The sequence below is a fragment of the Eulemur rufifrons genome, chromosome 1, assembly GCF_041146395.1.
Source record: "Eulemur rufifrons isolate Redbay chromosome 1, OSU_ERuf_1, whole genome shotgun sequence".
Taxonomy (NCBI): domain Eukaryota; kingdom Metazoa; phylum Chordata; class Mammalia; order Primates; family Lemuridae; genus Eulemur; species Eulemur rufifrons.
Window position 1 is genome coordinate 60,233,049 of NC_090983.1, and position 20,460 is coordinate 60,253,508.

At 35.4% G+C, this 20,460-nt stretch overlaps 1 protein-coding gene across 2 annotated transcripts in view; it reads right to left on the reverse strand.

Annotated features, from left to right (window-relative positions):
• The window catches only part of LOC138385555 (sodium channel protein type 2 subunit alpha), a 126,331-nt gene extending 106,234 nt beyond the window's left edge, over nt 1-20,097 (reverse strand). For both annotated transcript variants that reach the window (XM_069471924.1, XM_069471926.1), the window contains exon 1: nt 19,869-20,097. The gene's annotated coding sequence lies outside the window, so the exon portion shown is untranslated. The remainder of the gene's footprint in view (nt 1-19,868) is intronic.
• Between the last annotated feature and the right edge of the window lie 363 nt (nt 20,098-20,460).

Here is a 20,460-nt window from a genome sequence, read left to right on the forward strand (position 1 = left end):
CATCATACACAGTGATGCAGAGTGACTAAAACAATGAGAAGCTCAGACAAGTATGAGAGAAGGTAACAGAACCATAGTAATATTCTGTGTTGGAGATAATTTACAGCAACAAAGGTCCAAATGAGGGATTCCCCTAATCAATCTTTTTTTTTTTTTTTTTTTTTTGAGACAGAGTCTCACTCTGTTGCCCAGGCTAGAGTGAGTGCCGTGGCGTTAGCCTAGCTCACAGCAACCTCAAACTCCTGAGCTCAAGCGATCCTCCTGTCTCAGCCTCCCGAGTAGCTGGGACTACAGGCATGCACCACCATGCCCGGCTAATTTTTTCTATATATATTTTTAGCTGTCCATATAATTTCTTTCTATTTTTAGTAGAGATGGGGTCTCGCTCTTGCTCAGGCTGGTCTCGAACTCCTGAGCTCAAACGATCCGCCCACCTCGGCCTCCCAGAGTGCTAGGATTACAGGCGTGAGCCACCGCGCCCGGCCGCCAATCAATCTTAACTCATTGGTGTAACCCATCGGAGGTGGTTCACCATATTTTATTTCCTCAAATGACAGAAAACAAATAGGACAGAGAAAGTTAATAGAGCAAAGCCAAGTTTAAACCATTTAACAGCACAAGAATAACCTAGTATGTAACTTATCTGTTTCACTCGTAATTCAGAACCAGAGTATCGAGCAACCTCTTGTCTTCTAAATGACAAAACAACTTTGCCCCTCCTTGTTGATTTAATCTGTAGTTCTTTAATAAAAGTGCAGATCAGCCTACCAATGGTTCTATTAATGAGAACTGGAAGAAATATATAGCTGGAAGGCACTTCAGAGAGAATATAGTCCCATTTCTTTCATTTTATAGGAGATAAAATTGGGGATTAAAGAATTTAAAAATACAGTTGGCACTCTGTGTCCATGGGCTTTGTGTCTGCATATTCAAACAAGCACAGATCAAACATATTTGAAAAAAAATTGCATCTATGCCAAACGTACAGATTTTTTTCTTGTCATTATTCTCTAAATAATACAGTATAACAACTATTTATGTAACATTTACTTTGTATTAGGTATTATAACTAATCTAGAGATATGTGCATAGGTTATATGAAAATATTACACTATTTTATATTAGGGACTTGAGAATCAATAGATTTTGCTATCCATGGGGGCCCTGGAACCAATCCCCCACAGATACGGAGAAACAACTCTGTAGGTAGTTACTGTCAGATCCATTTGTCTGACTCTGAGTCCAGTGTTCTTTTCACTGGTTATAAGTTTTTATCTCTAAAGAAAAAAGAAAGAAGGAAAAAGCTATGAGTTTAAAAAAATGAAAGAGAAGTTATTTGAACTAAGAGATAATAAATATAGGAATTATTTTCTATTAAATACATAAAAATATATGCTTATTAAAGTCAGTGCATATGTCTGTTATGTCTCCTTATTTATGAATACATTCAGGATTTGAAGGCATTTACTTTAGGGTAAAACAGTCACTGGATCCCAGTGTTACACAGCATAGAATATCTTCTCCAAGGATGAGTAAGCAGGAACAAAATCACCACACAAGTGAAAAGATACCATTGTTCAAAATAAGGAGCATGTTCTTAATAATCACGGAAGATACCTCCCTACAAAACAATTAGGACAACAACCAGAGTGGACATTTTAATATTGGAAAATATTCTGATAAAGATTAAAGAGGACACTTTAATTATGAAGAGAAGCTGACAGCAAGGGAATCCAATTGGAGACTGCATGGGCACTTTTAAAAATAGCTAACTTCATAAGTAAAATACAAACAGTAACCAGCAGATTTGAAAATGCAGAAATTAAATCTGTTGAATAGAAGACAAACTCTAGAAGTTTCCCAAGATCTCAGAGTAAAAAAAGAGTCTGTAAATCAAAAAGGATCACTTAATAACACATACATTAGTGAAAATAACCCCAAATATTTACATTTCCAATTGAGCTAGGGGAGGTTAAAGGATTAAAAGAAAAAAATCCCTCAAGTTTCTGTTGGAGAAAAGTGATTTGCTTCCAAAGACGGGAAACACATAAGCAAAAACCTTGCTGTATCTGATCTTTCCCATATTAGATGTCTGAGAATAAAAAAATAAGATATTTTAGAGAGAAATATTTGTGTATCAACTGAAATTGTTATTCCTATATGAGGACATTACAGAAATATTTTCACACAGCAACGGCTGAGAAAATATATCATCAATATGTGCTGCCTGAAGAGGTGATTCTGAGATATACTTCAGCTCTACAGAAAATGATAGAAAGAATGTAGAAATTGTAATATAAAAGAACTCTCAGGACTTGGAGTTAAACCATAGAGCCAAATTTAAATCATTGTTGTCAACAAAGTTATAAAATAATATACTTATGAAGAACATTTCAAAAAATTAGTATGAATACTCAATAATGTATATATTTTTAAAACTGGGAAATAGTTAGACAGGGAAGAAAAAAATAATGTTTTTATCTTATGTCAGCGTAGTTCATAGATATTGTTTCATTTATGATGTTGGCAATTTCCTTTAAAATAAAGGAATGAAAGAGGCAATATGCATTATAAATAACTAGACAAAATAGAAGAAGAAAAAATAAAGAAGGAAAAAACTGCAGTTGCCATACCCAAATAGAAAAGTCACAAAAAATGATAAGAACAATATAAATTATCAGAAGAAAAGCCAAATATACCTAATATTTAGGACAATAAATTGTGAATTAGTTGATTCATATTAACTAACAAAAAGTACCAAATTAGATCACAAAGAGAAGTTGAACAGATGCTGTTTATTTAAAAGAAGCAGGGAACAAATTGCCAAAATTAAAAATAAAAAATGGGCAAAAATATATCAGGCAAATACAAACAAAAATGTAAGTTTTGCAATGTTATTAAAGACAAAATATATTTTCAGGCAAAAATAACTTAAATGGATAATCAAGGTAATTTTATATTTATAAAGATAAGTTTTCCAATAAATATATATTAGTCATAAATTCATAAAGTTAATAGTAGTGTATTACTATGCAAAACTGTTAGAAATTCAGCACAGGTGTAGAAAACATAAATTCTTATTTGTTAGTTTTTGAGAAATCAAGTATATAAACAAAATGAAATTATTAACTACATTAAAATCTGTGAAATTCTCTATGAAATGGACATGTCTATGAAAGCAAAATTGTTAAAGTGATGCAAGAAGTAGAGAACATGACCAGGAAAATTATAAGGAAATGAATTGAAAAAAATATATAAAACTACCTTAAAATAACAATAAGATATTTTATAAGAGTTACTGATATCTTCTAGGAAAAAATATTAAAATCATCTAGAAACAATTTATTTCCACATCTTGCAAGCTGGCTCAAAGCATAGAAACATAGAAAAATTATTCAAAAAAATGTTTTCAGAAGCAAATATAAATTTGATATTAAAACTTTACCAAAAGAACACCCTCAAAAATGGAATCTACAACCAATGTCATTAATGAATACAGGTATAAAAATCTTAAATAGAATAAAATAAAACTTACCAGCTACTTAAAAAATAATGCACCAAAAATAAGGTACAAAATAATAATGCAGAAATGATAAAATATTTAAAAACATATTAATTAAGTACATTACAGCAATGGGTCAAAAAAGAATATGAACTGGTGAGGGATGGGGCAAGATGGCTTTAATAGAAACCTCCAGTGATCGGCTCTTTGCACAAACACCAAATTCAGCAACTATCCACGTAAGCATGCACCTTCGGAAGAATCAAAAATTAGGTGAGCAATCATAGTACCTGGTTTTAACATTATGACAAGGAAAGAGGCACTGAAGAGTGCAGAAAAGGCAGTCTTGTACTGTGTACACCACACCTCACAGCCCCTACCCCCAGCAGTGTTGTGAGAGCATCCTTGGTGAAGAGAGAATTTGTGTGCCCTGGGGAAGGAGAGTGAAGTGACTGTGGGACTTTGCATTGAAACCCAAGACTTCTCTAGCACAGGGGAACACTGCACAGGGCAGAATTATTCTGGTGCAATAGACCAGAGAGCATTTAGATCGGCCCAACCAGAGAAAAGTCCTCCACTTTGAAACCTGAGTTCTGCTACCCTCACCACCTGGGAACTAAACTCAATTCCTAAGGCAGTTGAGCCAGAAACGGTGCAGTCCTTGGGCAATTCTTGTAGCTGTGCTGGCTCAGAGTCAGTAGATTGGGGTGCAGGTGACCCAGTGAGACACCAGCTGTAGTGGCCAAGCCTGTGCCTGTGTCATCCACCCTCCAACTACAGGCAGTGTAGCTCAGGGAGTCTTCTTTCACTTGGGTAAAGAAAAGATAATAGTTCAGAGGACTTTGTTTTGCAACTGGGTAGCAGCTCAACCACAGTAAAATAAAGTACCAGGCAGACTACTGAAGCCCCTGAGTCCAGGCCTTAGTTCCTAGAAGGCATTTCTGGATCCACCCTGGGCCACAGGACACATGCTGCCCTGAAGGGAATGACCCAATCCTGGCAGGATCCACCACCTGCTGACTAAAGAGCCCATGGGTTTGAATAAACATCAGAGGTAGCCAGGAAAAGTCACCATGAGCTTTGGGTGAGAATAGGCTGGCTTCAGGTATTATCTGGTGCTGGTGGCCACAAGGGAGTGCCTATGTCACTCCTCCCCCACCTCCAGAAGCGCAGGACAGAGAGTGAGGAAAGGGAGTGAGAGACTTTGCCCGATAATCCAGGGAACTCTCCTGTATCTTACCCAATTCCCCCAAAGCGGTACCATCAGGAGTCTGCAAGTCACAGCATTATTGGGCTTAGAGCACCCCCCGTGCTGATATGGCTGCAGTGACTAAAGACTTAGACCATAAAACTCTTATACCCTTTGAGTATATGGAAAGCTTTCTCAAGAAGGATGGGTTCAAACAAGCCTGGACTGTGAAGATTATATAAATGCCTAAATCTTCAATGCCTGACATCAACAAATATCCACAAGCATCAAAAACATCCAAGAACACATGACCTCACCAAACAAAATGCATAAGGTACCAGTGACCAATCCTGGAGTGATGGGAATATGTGAACTTCCAGAGAATTCAAAATAGTTGTCCTGACGAAGCTCAATAAACTGCGAGATAACACAGAGAAAAAATTCAGAAGCCTATGAGAGAAATTTAACAAAGAAATTGAAATAATAAAAAAAAAAGCTAGCAGAAATTCTGGAGTTGAAGAATTCAACTGACAAACTGAGAAATGCATCAGAGTCTCTCAACAGCAGAATTGACAAGCAGAAGAAAGAATTAATGAGCTTGAGGATAGGCTATTTGAAAACACAAAGTCAGAAGAGATAAAAGACCAAAGAATAAAAAAGAATGAAGCAAACCTACAGAATCTAGAAAATAGCCTCAAAAGGGCAAATCTAGAGTTATTGGCCTTAAGGAGAAGGTAGAGAAAGAGATTGGGGTAGAAAATTTATTCAAAGAAGTAATAACAGAGAACATTCCAAGCCTAGAAAAGATATCAACATTCAGGTACAAGAAAGTCATAGAACACCAAGCAGACTTAACCCAAACAATACTACCTCAAGGCATTTAATAATCAAGCTCCCAAATGTCATGGATTAAAAAAGTTCCTAAGGGAAGCAAGAAAAAAGAAAAAACACACACACACACACACACACACAAAGGAGCTCTGATACATCTGGCAACAGATATCTTAGTGGGAACCTACAGGTTAGGAGAGCGTGGCATGACATATTCAAAGCACTGAAGGAAGAAAACCTTAACCCTAGAATATTACATCCTGCAAAAATATACTTTTAACAAAGGAAGACAGTAAGGAAATAAGAAAGAAAGAGATGACCATAAAACAACCAGAAATCAAATAATAACATAACATTAGGAAATCCTTACCTATCAATAATAACATTGAATGTGAATAGACTAACTCTCTAAAGAAAAGACATAGATTGGGTGAATGGATAAAAATAAAAACTAGAGCTAACCATATATTGTCTGCAAGAAACACACTTCACCTATAAAGACACACATAGACTTAAACTAAAGGCATGGAAAAGCTATTCCATGCAAATGGAAACCAAAAAAGAGCACGAATAGCTATTCTTCTATCAGATAAAATAAATTTCAAAAAAAAAAAACTGTAAAAAGAGACAAAGAAGGTCACTATATAATGATAAAGGGGTCAATTCAGCAAGAGGACATAACAATTCTAAATATATATGCTCCTAACACTGGAACATCCAGATATACAAAGTAAATATTGACAAAGCTATAGAAAAAGACAAACTTCAATACAACAATTGTTGGTGACGTCAACACACTACTTTCAGCATTGGACATATCATCCAGACAGAAAATCAATAAAGAAACATTGGACTTAATCTGCACTCTGGCCCAAATGGACCTGATAGATATTACAGAACATTTCATCCAATAGCTGAAGAATACATTTTCTTCTCCTCAGCTCATGGACCATTCTCAAGGAAAGACCTATGTTAGGCAAGAAAACAAGTCTTAACATATTTTAAAAAAATGAATTCATATCAAGTATTTTCTCGGACCACAATTAAATAAATCTAGAAATCAATAACAAGAGGAACACTGGAAAATAAACACATGAAAATTAAACAATATGCTCCTGAATGACCAGTGGGTTAATGAAGAGATTAAAAAAGAAACTTAAAAGTTTCTCAAAATAAATAAAAATAAAAACACAACATATCAAAACCTATGTATAGAATACAGCAAAAGCAGTAATAAGAGGAAAGTTTATAGCAATAAGTATCTGCCTCAAAAAAGTAGAGAAGCTTCAAATAACCAACCTAATGATACATCTCAAAGAACTAGAAAAACAAAGGCAAACCAAACCCAAAATTAGGAGAAAAAAAGAAACAATTAATTTCTGGGCAGAAATAAATGAAATTGAAGCAAAAAAAAACTACAAAATGTCAATGAAATGAAAAGTTGGTTTTTTGAAAAGATAGAAAGATTAACACACTTTTAGCCACACTAAGAAAAAGAGAGAAGATTTAGATAAATAAAATCAGAGATGAAAAAGGAGACATTATAACTGATACTGCAGAAATCCAAAGGATCATTAGAGACTACTATGAGCAACTATATGCCAATAAATTAGAAAACCTAGAAAAAATGGATAAATTCCTAGACACATACAACCTACTAAGATTAAACCAGAAAGAAATCCAAAACCTGAATAAACCAATAACAAGTAATAAGATAGAAGCAATAATAAAAAGTCTCTCATCAAAGAAAAGCTCATGACCTGATGGCTTCACTGATGAATTCTACCAAACATTCAAAGAATAATTACTATCAATCCTAAACTTTTCTCACTATATAAGATCATTCATCCAGAAGTGGAAATACTGTCCAACACCAACACTGCAATTGTAGTGTAGTGACTATGTAGGCCAGAGTCCACAACTTGGTTGCTACTGGGGCCATTTAGTGAATGTTTTAGGCTTTGTGAGCCATATGGTCTCTGTTGCAACTACCCAACTCTCACCTCATAGGGTGAAAATAGCCATGGAAATTTTGTACAAAAATGAGTATAGCTATGTTCCATTAAAATTTTATTTATGGACACTAACCTTCTAATTTAACATGTCATGAAATCTTTATTTCCCAACCATCTTAAAAAAAAGATGTTGTAAAAGACCACAGTTTGCTGACCACTAGTAGACTGTACGTGGCCTGTCAGTGATATTATCACAAATCCATCTGCTGAGTATCATGCAGATCAAAAACAGCACTGTCAAAGTCTATGTCATGTCATGAAGAATTTCATAAACTAAATGGAAGAAAGATTATTGACTACCAGATATGTAGGCAGGAAGAGAATTTCGAATGTAAATGTTAGAAAGGGAAAGTAGAAGACACTGAGGGATTTAATAAACCAGTGAAATCGCCTTCTTTTCCAATTTCTGTAGATGGAATAACAATAAATGCTGATGTCATATTTGTCACACTCCTACATAAAAATTAGCAAGAATTTCCTAATAAAGAACGTTTTTATCATTTTGTTTTAATTGCATGATGGTTTTTTTAAATTAAAAAAATCAATTTAAAAAGATTATATGCATTTTCAGGGAGATAACTGATAAGTAAAATGCATTTACTGATTTTACTTTATTAAGTCATTAGAGATTTAAGTAATTATTTTATCTTCAATTTAATTCATATCTATATTTGATCACTAAAAAGGATGATAGCAGATAGACTTTTTTAGTTAAATCTATAATACATTTATATTAATAAGAACTTTTCTTTATATGTTGAACAAAATGCTGCCCCTCTCCTTTCCATTTTTCCTAAAATTAAGATACTTAATATCTTGAAACATTTAGATATGCACAATTGATGTATAGGCTATTTCCAAATTTAGATCTCTGTGTCTAGTTTTATTACCTGTGAGCTAAATTTTCCCGACTTGCTTCTACTTCTTTTTTTTTTCCTGTACTTAGATTTTGTTGATGGGATTTATGGAGACATCAAAAACATGAGATTATCTTTAAAAGCATATTAATTAATTTACCACCACGTCTAAGCTCAGCCATAGAGTGAGCTTAGATGGATTTTATTTTGTCTTAGATAGCTTTTAGTTATGTGATCATCAAGTTATTTAAACTCTATGTTCTTCAGTGTCCTCATGTTTTAAATGTTGTCACAATAGTACCTAACTCACAGGATCACTGAGATCAAATAGTCAGATTCATGTGAATTGTTTCAATCTTGCCTGTACTGTAGTAAATATTCCATAAATGTTAGCTACTGTACCAATCAAAGCCTAGGCAGAAAACAGATGACACACCCCAAAAGGAGAATTTAATTGAAGAGAGTAAAACAAACAAAAAAGGACTATTCACAAAGGTGTGTTAAGATTAAGGGAAACTAACAAAGCAGGGAGCACCCCAGGGCTAGCAGCAGCAGGAAGCACAGCACAAGGAGAAAATAATTACAGGAATCCAGACGAAAAGAGGCCACAAGTGGGAGGAGCTGTGGCATTTGCATTCAACCATGGCATTGTGGTAGGGAGGGATCTGGGGAATAAATACCCCAGCCCCATTCATTGTAGAGAGAATTTTGTGCCCTACAGGTAATAGGAATCTTTACCTGGCTGGAAGACACCCAGCATGTCAACATACACATTTTGCATGAAATTCCTAAGACAAAGTGATGTCATGCTCTCTTTGAAAGTCTAAATGTAAAAATATGCCCCTTTGACTTTTTTCTTTTATTATTGCTATTGTTAAGTTTCTTTTGTTTGCTTTCTGCCACCCTCATCCCATCCCCTACCTCTGAATAGCTAATGTTCTATTGGTTCTTACCACCCATGTGTCAGAATATTCCCGATACTTGTCCTTGTCTATAGGCCACCCTTTACCCAGCCAATACATTTTTTTGTTTGTTTTGTTTTGGTCTGGTTTTGCTTACATTTTCCTGTTTGTTATTTGCTGTAAGGAACACTAGGTCCTGAAACATCATTTCCCTCCATTTGCTAGAAACATTGTCACTAAAACTAAGATATTATATACTGAAATATAGTGAAAAACCACTCCCATGCTTTAGAATGTTTTAAGTTGTAAAATGTCTTATATTGACTTATTAAATCATATTTTGTTTCATTTATTATTCTTTATTATCTTTAATAATGAACAGAACTTTTTGATTGAGTCAACCAAGGTCAGGAATCTGAGAAACCCGAGTCTCAGGAGAAAATGATGAAGCACCTGGGAGTAAACTTACTGGCTGAGCAAGGCGTTGTCTCAAACAATTCTGCAATTAAAGGTCTGAAATCCCTGCAAAATACACGTTCCTTGCCATTACGATATTAGAAGAGTATTGCAGTCTATGTTTCACTTCCTCCTATAGAAGCTAGGTCATTATATTTTATAAAGTGCACTTTTGGAGATAATAATGATGGAGGAGAATTAGGCTATGTATACATATGTGTGAGAGAGAGAGTGTGTGTGTGTGACTATTGTTGGTTAATTCTGTTATTGGTTATAAAAATTATTTACAGACTAAAACAATTTCTTATGAACAAGACTTGGAAATAGAGATTGTGTGTGTGTGTGTGTGTGTGTGTGCGCGCGCGTGTGTGTGTGAGAGAGAGAGAGAGAGGAAAACTTCTTCCCAAATTATAACTAGTAAGTTTTCTCTGAAAATTTTATATATATTACATCCACATCATTTTAAAAATCACTGGATAGTCAACTCAAACAAACACTAAATTTAAAAGGTATTAAAGGCAGTTGTATTAAGGCAAACTATTGAGCTATTTTAATAAGTCATTTGAAGTAGGACATAGTTATGTTGTAAAAGTAAGAAATTTCAAACAGTACCTTTATTGAAGTTTTAAATGACTAGAGCTCAGCAGATATATTGATTACCTCCTATGGAAGACAGTTTGTACAGGTACTGGGTACCTTGGTAGAACTATACAACACAGTATCTGTTCTTACACAGCACACAGTTACATATGAGAGACAACTCAGGTGCACATACATCTGGCTAGTCTACATAAAACAAGCATAGAGATAGGTGCAATGGAAGTATACATTGCATATGAAAACAGAGGGAACATCATATAGGAAGTGACATTTGAGTTAGACTTAATTAGGACACAAGTTCATATTAGATATTTTCTGAAGCACTGCAGATTATTAAAAAAAATTGGTGAACCACTGGAATCTATGAAGGGAAGAAATATATTTAGTGAACATTTTTTCAGTATTGATATAAATAGCAGGTTGGCATATTTATATTAGATAAAACTTTCTATAAATAAAGCAATATAGACCTTAGGTGTTAAACAAGGGCAAATATCTAAGCTGAGATTTAGAACAAGACATGCTTGAAGACTCTTTAGGAGAGTCAAGTGGGTAAATTTGATTAAATCCTAGTGGTTTATATAAACTAAGGTAGTAAATACTTTTATTACAGTTAAGGGAGTGAAAGCACAAAAAGATGAGGTCAATTTTCCTCATAGAATTGAGCAAAAAAACAACACTCATTGCCTCTTATTCCCAAAGCTAAAGGTTCACTTCCAACTGAAAACAAAAACAAAACATTTCCGAGAAATTTGGCATTGTAAGCATTACTTCTATTCATCTCTAACAAGGGAGTAGAATTGACTTGCTGATATGGTCACTAGAGATTAGACAGTGAGGATACTGCAATGATTGAGAAAGAATGGAGGCCTGGAGGAAACACCAGTTTTACTACATCTGTAAAAATGAGACTGATACCTCTTGAAACAGGGTGGTGGTAAGAACTAGAGCAATCCACATAGAGAAAGTTCAGGACATACAGCACATGCTGGAACAATATCAAATTTTAAGTGTATGTTCATCCTATGACTAAACCAAAGTGTTTTTAAAACTTATTGGCCAGACAAATGGGCGTGGTGTTTGGGAGGCAAATATGATGACCAAGTTCCTGACTTTGGGGAGCTCATATGGACAAGAAAGTAAAGAATAATGAGAAAGTAAAGTCACATGAGAAACATATTAAATGTTATGTAAACCAGGAGTAGATTATCAGTCAGTATTAATGACACATTTGCCTTCCTGTAAGGCTTGTTTTTATAATATTAACATACATTTCATTCTTATTGGCATAAATACTGATTGAAAAATCAGTCTGACTGTACTGGGCATTTATAAATGTGAATCAGTCCAATAAAAATAAAGAAAGCATGGTATGCTTAAAGGAATAAATTTAAGTGTCTAAGATTCATTCATTTCTTCAACACACAAATTTTAAGTCCCTTCTTTATACCAGGAACCATTCTGAGCACTTGTGAAACATCAGTATATCAAACAGATAATAATCTCTGCCCACTTGGAGCTTACATCACTGACGGGGGAAATAGAAAGCATACAGTATGCTGCACAGTGATAAGAATTCTAAGAAGGGAAGGGGGAAAAGAAAGGAAACAAAGAAGAACAAAGAAAAGAAAATATAGCAGAAAGTGGGAGATCAGAACAATGGGGTTAGAGGAAGCCGGCTAAGATTTTAAAGAGGATAGTCAGAGAAGGCATTATTTAGAAATCACATCTGAGCACAGATTTTAAGCAGCTGAGGGGGTCAGTCATGCAAATACCTGAGGCAAAACTTTCCAGGCAGAGGAAGCAGCCCCCAAAATTGAAGTGTTTCTGGAATATTCAAGAAATAGTTAAAGTACATAACAGGAAAAAATTGGAGATGAGTTCAGAGAAACACCGTATGTAATGGGACAGAGACCAAGTTAGATAGTATCTTATTGGAAATTCTAGGACGCTTTTGCTCTGAGAAAACTGGGCATTGCTTACCAGATTTTCAGCAGCAATGTGGCATAATCTTACTTTTGTCTGCTCTGTTGAAAATAGATTTTGAGGAGAAGGAGTAGAAGAATGAAGTCTAGTTAGAAAATGAAAACAGAAATCCAGGAGAGACTTGATGATGAGCAGCTGGATCAGGGAGGCAGCATGGAGGTGGCAGGACATGGATTCTGGATATGGTCTGAAATTGGAATCAGCAGGAATTCCTGAGGGATTGGATGTGGGATGTGACAGAAAGAGAATCATCAAAGGTGACACCAGGGTTTTTGCCTAAGGATCAGGAAGACTGGAGTTACCACCGTAACAAATAAGATGGGGAAGGCTGGGGTTGGAACAGGTTGGCTGGGGAGAAGGAAGATCAGAAAGTTAGTTTAGGGATATTAACTATGAGATATCGACTAGATATTCAAACCAAATAAGCAGTTAAACACATACATCTAGTTCAGCAGAAAACTGGAGCTAAATATTTGAATGATCTTGACGTTGTCATTTAAATGCATATAAATTCCATGAAGCTCAATGGAAGCACAAGAAAGCAGATCTAGATAAAGAAAAGAGTAGAGTGACTGTGAAGGAGTGAACAATGAGGGAGGAGAAGAGTCAACATTGTGTGCTGTCCTGGAACCCAAGGGAAGGCAGCAGTGATACACTGTGTCTGATACTGCTGGGTGGTCAAGTAAGATGAAAACAGAGAATGGACCACCAGATTTGACAATACAGGGGTCATTGGACCCTTATGAAGAGCTGATTCGGTAAAATGATGGGAGTAAAAACCTGACTAAACTAAATTTAAAAGAGAACAGAAGGAGAGAAACAGAGACAGAGGAATATAGCAACTACTTTTGATATGCATTTTTGCGAAGAGGAGAAAAAAAATGAAGATGTGGTTGATGAAGGAAGTAAAAAATAATGTAAATATAGGAGCAATAATAAAATGCTTATATGTTGATATAGTTAAGAGGTAAAATGATTGATGTAGAAGAGAAAGAGAAAAAGTTCATACAGTGTCGCCCTTGTGTAGGTAAGAAAGTAGTGCACATATGTAGGGATTATTTTAGATAGAGGCAGGGATAGTTGATTTAAGGTAACAGGTGGGAGGTCAGGTTATGTGGGTGCAGAACTTGCTTGGTGAGGAGGTACATGTAGTGATGGAAGTCTGTGGGGAGAAATCTTTTCTGATTGTTTCCAAATTGAAGCAAAGTTGTCAACCAAGAGTGAAGATCGGGAAGGAGGTATTGGTGGTTTGCAAAGAGAAAAGAGAGTGTGAAATCTAAGTCCAGGAAGCTGGAAGAATGAATGGTCTAGGGCACGATTGACAGACATCACGAAAGACCCACTGTGCTTGTGTCCAACTGCATGGGTAGAGGCATGGAGTAATGGGGAAGTTGGTTATAACCAGAATGAGAATTTATCCAGGCAGTTATCAAAAACCAAACCAAACCAAAACATTAAGATAGGGGGAGGTTTGTTAAATGTGCGTGTATACACAAGGAGTGATTATTATCAATGACCATGGAATTTATTTAATGAAAGGAAATAAGACATTAAGTGAAGGACAATCAAAGTGTGATAAGATCAATGATTTACAACCTTGGTTGGGTTAAAGAAGAGTTTAAGTTGGGCTTCTAGATGAAATGAGCGAGAAAGGTGGCGCCGATGCGTAAAGTAGAGATTATGGGCAGATCACAAGAGCTCTAAGATAAAATCATGGGAGTGAGTGTCTGAGGAAGAGTAAAGAATGTGACTGTTGGAGGAGGGGAATTTAAGAAACTTAGATGATAGTCTGTTAAAAACCCATCTACATGCATACAGAAATTACTAAGATTTGGGATAGGTGTCATGCTGGAGAAAGTGCCAGTGTTCTTGGAGCTAATTTCCTATCTTCAAAGACTTACACATTCATGCAAACTCCTTAGAAGATGAATATCTGAATGTGGAAATAGTTGCAAACTCCTTAGAAGATGCATATCTAAATATGGAAATAATTTGAATCCATATTTTATCCTGTTTTTGCTTTTATATTTGAATAGATTTATGATGCTATGAGTCTAGGTTGGTAATAACAGCATATAATTTACTGAAAGTTTTTTTCTCCAGACAGTTGACTTTCCTGGGAAGTCAGGCTGAAAATTCATAGAGTTATATCATTCCTGGTGATAAAACTAAGGGTTCAATAAGAGTCATTAGAGATTTCAGTTGGTGGATTTATCAAGGCCAACAATTGAAGCAGCTTATCTGAATGCTCTTTATCTAATTGATGGGCCATTTTACATTTTAACTTTCTGACATCCAAGCACCAAAATAATCAACAATTTATTTGGGTAGACTGATTAAATGCAAAACATGGCAGAGTCCTCTTCTGACTTTCCTCTCTTTTTGTCCTTTGAAACGGGGCAACTGTGCATCCCAGTTTACCTAGGACAGTCCTAATTTACATCTGTCATGCTGAAGAAATTAACAAACAACATCCTGGTTTAGATGATACATTTTATGATCACTCTGTCTGTATAACTAGGCTCCTGATTTCCAGGACTATTGATGCAAGAAATAGCAAGTATAGGTCTATGCACTACTCTGGCAGATCCTAGCTACCTGACAACTGTTGGGCTCCCTCAGTTGCTCAATCCAGGGGAGACACAGAAAAAGAGGAAAACATCCCAGCTGGTAATGGTGGGCTGAAAAGGGATGTCATCACCATTGCCCCTGATGGGCTTGCTTCATGCCCTAGATATTTCACTTTTTGAGATCGGTTATTCAGAGAAAGGAGATAGTGTCAGTCTTCTCTTATCCTAATCTTATCACAAACTCCCTCTCTTTTATTACGATATTCCAACTAATCCTCTATCCTTCATACATGCTTAAGAGGAATTTTGTTATTCCTTCATCACTCTCCCACACATATCCCCCAACCCAAGATGTAGCAGGGTATATAATTACACAATCATATAATTGCCTATTTATTTGTTAATATCACCAAGACATGCTCATGTTGAAAGCACATTATAACCCCAACTGGTCCTAAATACCAAGACTTAATAATTTAAAACTATAATAATAATTTAGAAAATTCAAAGCACTTCTTGAGGGTGATTGCTTCCCAAGATCATTTTATGTGAAAAAAAAAAAAGTTTAAAAACTTTAACCAAAATTATGATGGTTTTAACCTCAAAAATATTTTTACACATTCTGATAGATAAGATATATTTAAATAACTCTGGATTCTTAAACCATTTCTCTATAATTTTTCACAAATAAACAAAAAGATATTACATGATTGAAATTTTTCTTTATTATTAATGTAGTTAGTAATTATATCTTCTCCCAAATAAAGGTCTTGATTGAAAAGTTTAATCGAATATTACCAGAAAAAATTACACTTTTGATTTGCAATGTCAACCTCCATCTCTGCTTCCACTCACTTCCAATTTCATTAAACCCAAATTTGATAAAAGGGAGATGACACTAACATGCATATTGTAAGGAGATCAGCAAAAAGATTTTACTTTTCATTTTTAATAGGATTTCATGTCATTTTCTTGATGTAGGTTATCTTTTTATACATAGAAACAATATTTCAATAGGGAATATTCTATTGCTAAGGGTATTCAGCATGATCATCAATATGTGTATAAAATTCATCAATGTCTATCCCTTCTTCAAGGCTTCCCACTGCCACTCCATGATAAGTGAGGGCAAGACAATGCCTAGAGGAGAGTGGCTCTAGGAAAGACGCAAGAGGATTCTGAGACTGCCAACAGAAAGGGAGGGGGAAAAAAGAATTTATGGTGGGAAGCTTCATACAGAAGGCCAGTTTCCTTACGGGAAGGAAATTTGTGATTACATCAACTTTCTTTTCTCTTCACACAAATCCTGGTAAAAGTACTCAGGAAACTGAGGGAGTTAAAGAAGGAAGGAGCTTGAATAATTAATTTAGATGCTGGCAAACCAGCCCTTAGTAATCAAACTAGATATGCATAATAGATATGTGTTGGTCTAATCTAGTGCTAGTGTTAAATAGAACCTGTTTTTAAACAGGTCATTCTGAATAAGAAATAGCTAACTGAAGTATGTACCATAAGTTTAACAAGAAACAGTGTTATTAGTCTCCAATTCAAGGATTAATGTCACCAAAATGTGTTCTGCAGGAAAGTGTTTTGCTATTGAGGATTAATTATTTCCTCGAGAAAGTCCATATGCCACAAATAGCCTTTTCTGAGGAACCAACTGATTTAAATAGAAGAGATATTTTATCTTACAGACAAGGATTTAATTTCCAAGAACAGGCCACCCAAAGTGAGTTTCACCAAGTTGGCTCTATATCATCACCCACCCTTTCTTCCTGTCTCAATAACACTCTTGAACCTTCCTTCTCCTTTCTCTTCTAGGATCATGATTTATTTTTTATTTCTTCTTTCCTCAATTTCTCTCTACTGACTTCATATGCTTACTCTACAAAGGGGCTTAGGTTTCTCTAATCCTAACTAAAATCAAGCTATAAAATATTATCTCTCTTATCTTTCCCCGGTAAATGTCTTAAAACTTAAATATTCCTCAGATTTCTCTTTACTCCTCAGTCAGTGTCCCTGCCTCTGCCAATCTACTAAACCTCTTTTCTTCAAATTCATTCATGATCTAATAATAATAATAAAGTCCATCAGCACTACCCTATTCTCTTATTAATCAGCCCTTTTATGGGTTTTATATTGTTGCTGATCCCTGCTTTGGTATTTAATTTGCCTCCTATGACATTGTTATTCCTCCAATTTCCCCCATTACTTTCCACAATTAATCCTTTAATGAATCCTGTCTAGATTCCTTTTACTCCCCTAATGTTAAAATTATGCTCTCAGTCGTCTTCACTCTGCTCTTATTCCCCATTGCTGTTCATTTATGTGTGACCTAATTCTTGCCCACAACTTCATGCAGACCCATATATTTGGCCTTAACTTCTTATCTGATATGTAGACAGAAAAACTTTGGCTTCTTACACAATATCTCAATGTGTGAGTATATATCAGTGTATCAAATGCATAACATCAACATCCAAAGCCAAATTCATTACCTTTACTTTTGCTGCCCTAGGGGAAATGCAACAACAACAATGACAACAAAAGTTTCAATCACATTCAATTATTCCCACTCTCTACAGTTCTCCTATAGGACGCCCTATAGTTCCCCATTTCCGTATGTTTGCTTGCTTCACCCATGTTCCTGGAATAAGCATCTTTTGTTTTTATTTATTTTTATCCAAATCCTCTTAAAGATCTAATTCAACTATCATATCTTTCTAAAATCTTTTTCTTTGGGTTCTCAGCTTCTCATAGACAGAAATTGTCACAATTGTTTTATTCTGAATCCTAGAATGTAACACAGTGCCTGGCACAAGACAGGTGATGGTATTCCGGTCACATTCACTTTTCACCTTTCTTCATTCCTCATTTTGGTGTTCATGTTTTGAGCTATGGTAGTATGTGTGCATGTAGATTTCTATGTTAAACTCTGTGAGGTAAGTGAGGTAAGCTCTGTGACTGTTTATTTATCAATCTCTACCACAGACATTTCTTGGCAGATATGTGGTACTCCGTAACTATCATATTTAAAAGTGACACATTTTAATCCCATTCTTTTCCCAAAATATTGAAGAAGTAGGGTGTAGCCTGTGCCTAGTAAGTGAAAAAAAGAGGGAAGACCAGGACATGAGAGGACACTCTTACAATTGTCAACAGATTAATTTATATGTGAAGTTTGTTCTATTAGGTAGGAGGAGTAGAGTTGTGAGCTAGTATCTGGCCATCCATGTCATTTATGGGCATAGGATAGAAGAGTATACCTCATCTAACAGTGAACAGAATGTTCTAAGAAAGAGAGAGTCTCCATAGTTGTTAATTGAGTTTTTTGGGTGCTTTGACAGAAACCCTGTGAAAATTGAGCACTGCATATAATATGCCAGTGAGCAACCCGTCACTGAAAGAAACTTTATTTTATAGCATTTACCCCCCCAAACACACATACAGCTAATATCAACACATCTGGCATATACCATCTGGATATGTTCACACTAGAGTTAAGTTGTGTTACTGCTATGGAAGATATTGAAAACTGTCAATCAGTGTTCTAGCCTTGCCTGATTCTAATTTAGTATGTGACTCTGGGAAAGCCACTTAATCTTTCAGCCACAGTTGCTTTTCTTTAAATGATAAAATAGATAAATGCTAAAAAAAAAAAAAAAAAAGCCCTGTGATTCTAAAAATCCTCATGTATATAGAACATTAGCACTGAAAACTCTTTACTGATTCATCATATTAAAAGAACAGATTTTTTTCCTCAATTTGTCCAAACGATTTAATAAAATCATTCCCCACAGTCTTCACAACCTCTGACACAGCACAACTCCCTCTGTATAGGAAAATGATGACTGAGATAGAAACATCCTGATGCTCGCCCCCGCCCCCCGCCTGCCACCTCCACCATCACCATCTCTCTCTCTCACACACACACACACACACACACACACACACACACGGAGCTCTCTCCACAAGATGAGAGAGTAAGGCATGTAAAAATGATCTTACAAAAATAATTTTTAAATATTTTCAAAATTTATCTAAATGACCATCAGTGTCTTTTATACATAGGATTTCGATATTTCTTTATTCCTATTATTCTGTTAATAATAAAAAGAGGATTTAGGGGAAACCATGAGAAGCTGCAGAGAGGAGCTAGGCTGTTGCGTGCAATTTCCACCTACTGAGTCATTCCACTCTTTAGCACAGCTAATGTCACATGACCTAAAATAATTGACAATGTGAGCACCTTCTATAATATCAACTATTTTAAATGGCCGTAGTCCTACCACCATAAATCCACTAAAATCTAAGAAAAGTCCATTTTCACAGCAATTTGTTTTTGGTTTACTCCTCACATTCATACTGGGGGTGGGGGAGGGTCTATACTATCATTCCAAGTATATTAAGCACATTACATACATCTGATTCATGTGTGAGAAATGACTTATGTATTTCTAAAAGGTATAAACAAAAGCATAAACAATTTATATCATCATAGCCAGCGGGAATTGTTCAAAAGGCCTTTGGGCTTAGGATGTTGGCGTGCCTCTGAGGCTGCTATCAGAAGGTTCAGCCCTGGGCTTTGGCAGAGCCACTGCCATGTTAATCTGCTTCATTACATCTCTACAATTTGTTCACTGCATTGAGGAACAGTATTTCCCTTGAGAGAGCAAGAACTATCCTTCACTTGGAAAGCGTTACCTTCAAAAGGTAAACAAATATAGCCATAGACAGACATAATGACTAGAAAGCCGAAGAAATTTTAAAATACAATATGTCATAGTCAGAGCTCATTTTGGCCTAGGAAGATTTCTAAACGCACAACAGCTAAAATTAGAGCTTTTGAATCTTTTAGATCTGAATACAAGCTTACAAAGCACACATCTTGTCTTAAATGTCACTATTAACATAGATAACAATTCATTGATAGATCAAACACAGAATCATGCTGGCTTACCTGAAATAAAGAGAACTGTAAATCATAGCACAGAATCCATGTATATGTTGAATCTAATAGTCTCCAACACAATCCTTCAGAACATTTACTAGAGGAGAAAGTAAAATCTCACACGTGTTCTGTCCTCGTTAAAGAAAAACAAAAACAAGAAAGGATGACCGCAGCATCCTCTCTGCTTCTGCCTTAGCTTTCTGTTCTGACACTCACTCGATGGTACCCAATGTCTGTTAGAAAACAGCATGCTAAATTGAAAAAATAAATAAATAAATTCAAGGCAGCATCTTACATGACAGCTCCATCTCCTGGCCAAAAGTGGAACCATTTCAATTCAAGTTCCTTTGGCAATGCAGCACTTAGCAAGTATGATTAAATGGTGTACAGCACATCATTCCACTGTATTTCAAATCAACTACCTTAATTAAATGTAAGTTAAACATTTAAGAAGCATTATAATGGATTTTAAAAACTTTAATTCTACTTTGGGGGCTTAAATGTATTTATATTATGTTTAAATTTTTCTTATCTTACAATTTATTTAATTTTTTGTCCAATCTGAAAAACCAATATGTTTCTCCCACAAAATAATTTTAGA